Source organism: Loxodonta africana, chromosome 3 (assembly GCF_030014295.1).
Source record: "Loxodonta africana isolate mLoxAfr1 chromosome 3, mLoxAfr1.hap2, whole genome shotgun sequence".
In the NCBI taxonomy this organism is placed as follows: domain Eukaryota; kingdom Metazoa; phylum Chordata; class Mammalia; order Proboscidea; family Elephantidae; genus Loxodonta; species Loxodonta africana.
Window position 1 is genome coordinate 78,928,500 of NC_087344.1, and position 6,559 is coordinate 78,935,058.

A 6,559-nucleotide genomic window follows, 5' to 3' on the forward strand; every position below is an offset into this window, starting at 1 on the left:
ATGCTTCCTGCATCGTTAGAATATTTGCCCATAGAATTCTTCGGTACTGCAATTTGAGGCGTGAAGTTGTCAAGGATTTCATTCTACTTGATCAACAATCAATCCCCACGGAAGCAGCAATCAAGAAATCAAGCATGTTACATAGGAAAAATCTGCTGCAAAAGAGCTCTTGAAAATCTGCCCATTACTGCAGGAAAAGGTTCTGAAACCTAAGCAGTCAAGATGTGTGACTCCACTGATGACCAGGCTACAGAGTTAAAGGAGCCCTTCCAGCTGTTTGCCCAACGGGTGATGGCAAGATCCTGTACAGCCAGTGTAGGGACGTGATGAGGGCCCTGGGCAGAGCCCCACCAACGCCTAGGTGCTCAAGATCCTGGGGAACCCCAAGAGTGATGAGATGAATGTGAAGGTGCTGGATTTTGAGCACTTTCAGTCTATGCTACAGACTGTGGCCAAGAACAAGGACCAGGGCACCCATGAGAACTATGTCGAAGGCCTTGGGTGTTTGACGAGGAAGGGAATGGCACCATCATGAGTGCTGAAATTTGGCATGTCCCTGTCACACTGGGTGAGAAAAAGATGAAGGAAGAATAGAGATGCTAGTGGCAGGGCACAAGGACAGCAATTGGTTGTATCAATTGTGAAGAGCTCATCCGTATGCTGCTGAATGACTGAGGGCAGCCCTTCCTGTGTTTCCAAAGCCCCATGCTTTTCCCTGTGTAAGACTATATCTAGCCCTGAAGGCCTCCTTGGGCTGTCACAGCACCTGTCCCATCTTGTCTGTCTTGGATAATTTGCGAGCAGCATTCACCAAATAAACTTGCTTTCTATGCCTCCCTCCCCTAAAGAAAGATCTCTTTAAAATCTTAAAAAGCAAAGATGTCACTTTGATGACTAAGGTGTGCCTAACCCAAGCCATGGTATTTTCAACTGCCTCATATGCTTTGAAAGCTGGGCAATAATAAAGGAAGACTGAAGAACTGACACATTTCAATTATGGTGTTAGTGAATAATGTTGACTATGCCATGGACCACCAGGAGGAAGAAGTATATCCAGAAGGCTCTTTGGAGTTGAGGATGGCAAGACTTTGTCTTGCTTACTTTGGACATGTTATCAGAGGGGACCAATCCTTGGAGAAGGACGTCATGCTTGGTAGGGTAGAGAGCCAGCAAAAAAGGGAAGGATTTTCAGCAATGTGGATTGACACAGTGGCTGAAACAATGTGCTCAAACATACCTACTATTGTGAGAATGGCACAGGACTGGGCAGTGTTTCCTCCCGTTGTTCATAAGGTCACTATGAGCGGGAACCTACTCGACAGCACCCAACAACAACATACCAGAAACTGTGCTAAGGGCTGGAAGTACAAAGATAAAAGCAACAGCTAGAAGGCAGGGTAGCATGATAGTGATTCAGATTTTGGGCTCCCTTCCAAACCGAAAAAACAAACCTATTACCCTTTAGTTGATTCCAATTCATAGCAAACCTATAGACAGAGTAGAACCCAAGGCTGTAATCTTTACAGAGGCAGACTACTACATCTTTCTCCTGCAGAGCGGCTGGTGGGTTTGAACTGCTGACCTTTCAGCAGTCAGGCATTTAACCACTGTGCCACCACTGCGCCACCCTTTGCCTAGGGTTAAATCCCGGCCAGACCACTCACTAGCTGTTTGAGTAAAATATCTTTCTGAGCCTCCTTTTCTTATCTGTAAATGGAGATAATAATAGTAGCCACTGCATAGGTAAGGAGCCCTAATGGCACAGTGGTTAAAGTGCTCAGCTGCTAACCAAAAGGTAGGTGGTTCGAACCCTCCAGCCACTCTTCAGGAGAAAGATGTGGCAGTCTGCTTTAGTAAAGATTACACCCTAGGAAAACCCCATAGGGCGGTTCTACTTCATCCTACAGGGTCTCTATGGGTCTGAATCAGATTCCAACTCATAGCGACCCTACAGAATGGGTTTTACCGCATAGGTATGTTGAGTTAAAGGATGCAAGTAGAGTGCTTAACACAGTGCTTGGCACAAGTTGTTGAATGCTGTCAAGTCAATTTCAACTCATAGTGACCCCATGTGACAGAGTAGAACTGCCCTATAGGGTCTTCTAGGCTGTAATCTTTACAAGAGCAGATTGTTAGTTCTAGCTCCCTCGGAGCCACTAGGTGGGTTTGAACCGCCAACCTTTTGCTTAATAGACAAGCTCTTAACTGTTGCACCATTAGTACTCCTGCTTGGCACGTAAGAAGTGTTACAAGCTCTCTTCCTATTCACCAAACCAAACCAAACCCAGTGCCATCGAGTCGATTCCAACACATAGCGGCCCTACAGGATGGAGTAGAACTGCCCCATAGGGTTTCCAAGGAACGCCTGGTGGATTCAAACTGCCGACCCTTTGGTTAGCAGCAGTAGCACTTAATCACTACGCTGCCAGAGTTTCCTCCTATTCACCAGTATGGTCCAAATAGGAGGGTTAGTAGAGGAAGGAATTTGATCTGATTGGAGACAGGTGTTTTAAAGAAAAGTTCATAGGTACAGAAACATTTGATTCAGCCTTGAAGAAGGAGTTCAGGTTTGCTGGAGGGAGGTAGAAGGGGAGGTGATTCCAAGAATAAAGATCTGTTCCCCATTCCTCAAGGCAGGGTATATCTGAGATTCCTAGAGAATAATGCAAGGGGTTAGCTGAGATCTCTGTGGCAACTGCATTACACTTAAACACCTTCCTCTGCCCACTCCTATCTACTTCACTCCTGCCACTAGAGCTGGTGACAAAAGTACCCCCCCCCCCGCCAAAAAACTGTCTTGCTCACTGCTCTCAGAGTCTGTTCTTCAAAGAATCTAACCTAAGATGCTAACCCAAGATGGTAGCATATGATCAGGAACCGATGGTACTGAAGGAGGAAATCCAAGCTGCACTTGAAGGCATTGGTGAAAAATAAGGCTCCAGGAATTGATGGAACATCAATTGAGATGTTTCAACAAACAGATGCAGCCCTTGAAGTGCTCACTGGTCTAGGTCAAGAAATTTGGAAGACAGCCTCCTGGCCAACCTACTGGAAGAGATCCATATTTATGCCTATTCCTAAGAAAGGTGAGCCAACCAAATACAGAAATTATCAAACAATATCACTAATATTGCATGCAAGAAAAATTTTGCTGAAGATCATTCAAAAGTGGCTGTAGCAATATATCAACAGGGAACTGTAAGAAATTCAGGCCAGATTCAGAAGAGGTTGTGGAACTAGTGTATCATTGCTGATGTCAGATGGATCCTGGCTGAAAGCAGAGAATACCAGAAAGATGTTTACCTGTATTTTATTGACTATGCAAAGACATTCGACTGTGTGGATCATAACAAATTATGGATAACATTGAAAAGAATGGGAATTCCAGAACACTTAGTTGTGCTTATGAGGATCCTGTACATAGATCAAGAGGCAGTTGTTCAGATGGAACAAGGGTATACTGCATGTTTTAAAGTCAGGAAAGGTGTGTGTCAGGGTTGTTTCTTTTCACCATACCTATTCAATCTGTATGCTGAGTAAATAATCTGAGAAGCTGGAGTGTATGAAGAAGAACAGGGCATCAGGATTGGAGGAAGACACATTAACAACCTGTGATACGCAGATGTCACAACTTTGCGTGCTGAAAGTGAAGAGGACTTAAAGCACTTACTGATGAAGATCAAAGACCATAGCCTTTAGTATGGATTACACCTCAACATAAAGAAAACAAAAATCCTCACAGCTGGACCAGTAAGCAACATCATGATAAACAGAGAGAAGATTGAAGTTGTCAAGGATTTCATCTTACTTGGATCCACAATCAACGCCCATACAATGTAAGCAGCACTCAAGAAATCAAAACATGCATTGCATTCGGCAAAGGACCTCTTTAAAGTGTTGAAAAGCAAAGATGTCACCTTAAATACTAAGGTGCGCCTGACCCAAGCCATGGTATTTTCAATCACATCATATGCGTGGGAAAGCTGGACAATGAATAACTAAGATCTAAGAAGAATTGATGCCTCTGTATTGTGGTGTTGGTAAAGAATATTGAATATACCATGGGCTGCCAATAGAATAAACAAATCTGTCTTGGAAGAAGTACAACCAGAATGCTCCTTAGAAGCAAGGATAACTAGAATACATCTCACATACTTCGGACATGTTATCAGGAGGGATCATTCCCTGGAGAACGACATCTTGCTTGGTAAAGTAGAGGGTCAGCAGAAAAGAGGAAGACCCTCAACAAGATGGATTGACACAGCGGCTGCAACAATGGGCTCATGCATAACAATGATTGTGAGGATGACACAGGACTGGCACTGTTTCGTTCTGTGGTACCTAGGGTCACTGTGAGTTGGAACCGACTCGATGGCACCTAGCAACAACAACAGCAACTTAAGAAGAAGTTTCCTGGGTGGGGCAGTTTGAATTCAACAGCTAAACTAAAGGTTGGTGGTTCAAATCCACCCAGAAGCACCATGGAAGAAAAAGCTTCCATAAAGGCTATAGCCAAGAAAACCCTATGGAACAGTTCTACCCTATAACACATGGGGTCACCATGAGTCAGAATCAACTAGACTGCAACTAATGACAACCTAAGGTAGGGCATTGGGGCTCAGTGATAGAATTCTCACCTTCTCTATAAGAGACCTGGGTTCAATTTTCCAGGAGCCCTGGTGGCACAGTGGTTAAAGCACTCTGCTGTTAACCAAAAGGTCAGTGGTTCGAACCCACCAGTCACTCTGCAGGACAAAGATGTGGCAGTCTGCTTTCATAAAGATTTACAGCCTCGGAAACCCTATTGGGCAGTTCTACTCTGTCCTAGAGAGTTACTATGAGTCAGAATCAACTCGATGACAGTAGTGGGCTTGGTTTAGGTTTGGGTTCTATTCTCAACCAATGCACCTCACACACAGCCAGCACCATCTATCAGCAGATGCTTGCCCATTGAAACAATTTCATCTCCAAAGGATTATGGGGATGGCACGGGACGGAACAGCAGTTTTGTTTTGTTGTGCATGGTGTCACCACGAGTCAGGGCTAACAACAACAATAAACTTAAGGCATCATGGGTGACACTAACTGTAATTTAAAATATATAATTATTGTTTATATGTCCGATAAAGGAGCCTCACTATTGAGGACTAACTAGGGGAAATATACATTATTCTTTTAAACCATCACAGTGCATTTGTTCTCCACTCTACCAAGGAATAGTCTATTTCCTTACGTTTATGCACCTTTATTGTATACACAGTCTGGGATGGATGCACTTAATATTATGTTTTCAAAGTATGATTTCTTAATCTTTTTCAATCTTTTTATTGTGAAAGCTTGAAGCAGGTATGCGTACACACAAATAATATAATGGACCCCACATACCCATCCCCCAGTTCTAAGAATTATCGAGTAGTGGCCTATCTTGTTTCACCTATATTGCCACCCCCATCCTCACATTGCCTCCTCTGTGTTATTTTGAAGCAAATTCTAGGCATCGTACTCCATTCATAAATATTTTTAAATATAATTCTAAAAGATAAGAACTCTTATTTTAATAAAAAATAATTACTATACCATTATCTTATCTAAAAACTAATGAAAATTTCAGAAGTCATTGATATTAAGATATAGCTTTCATCCATTCTGTCAGTGTTTAAATTTCTGATTACCCTATGAATTTTTTTTTTTTTTACAGTTTGAATCAAGGCTCAAATAAGGTCCACACACTGAAACTGAATGATATATCCCTTAAATCTTTTTAAATTTGTAAGTACCTTCTCCACTCTTTTTTTCTTGCAATGTGCTTTTTGAAGAAACCACACCATTTTTCCTATAGTATTTCCCGCAGTATGGATTTTGCTGATTGCTTCCCTGTGGTGGTGTTTAACGTGTATATCTGAATGTCCTATAAATTGGTGGCTGAATTTACAGATTCCTATGTGATTTTCTTTGTTTTTTGGTACAACTACTTCATTGGTAGTGTGTTCTTCTTCCATCAAGTAGGCACAAAATATTTGGTTATCTCTCCTTCCATTTTTCTTACTCAATTTTTTTTTCTCCCAAGAAGTTACAATCAGCACAGCCTGGATTGTGAGTTATGGATTGGGCCGCCATAGGGCAACTGATAACTAAGGAACCTGAAGATTAAATCTCATCCTAAGTTTATCACCTGTCATCTGGCATCATCTTATTATTCATCAAATATCACGAATCATGGGGTAGGAGCCCTGGCGGCGCAGTGGTTAAGCACTCAGCTGCTAACTGAAACCCTGGCAATTCAGACCCACCAGCCACTCTGTGGGAGAAAGATGTGGCAGTTTGCCTTCATAAAGATTTACAGCCTTGAAAGCCCTAGAGGGCAGTTCTACCCTGTCGTATACAGTTGTTAGGAGTCAAAATTGACTCAAGCAGCGACAAGTTTCGTTTTTGGTTAATCATGGGCCCAGCACTGAGCTGGAGACCATGTTGTAATAATTAGGACCATTTATTGAGTTCCTACTATTGCTGTTGTTGTTGTTAGGTGCCGTTGAGTCAGTTCCGACTCGTAGCGACCCTA

The 6,559-nt window shown here is 42.6% G+C and overlaps 1 pseudogene; it reads left to right on the top strand.

The window, feature by feature from the left end:
* Positions 1-222: 222 nt before the first annotated feature.
* Positions 223-866, top strand: LOC100674828 (myosin light polypeptide 6-like; annotated as a pseudogene).
* The last annotated feature ends 5,693 nt before the right edge of the window (positions 867-6,559 follow it).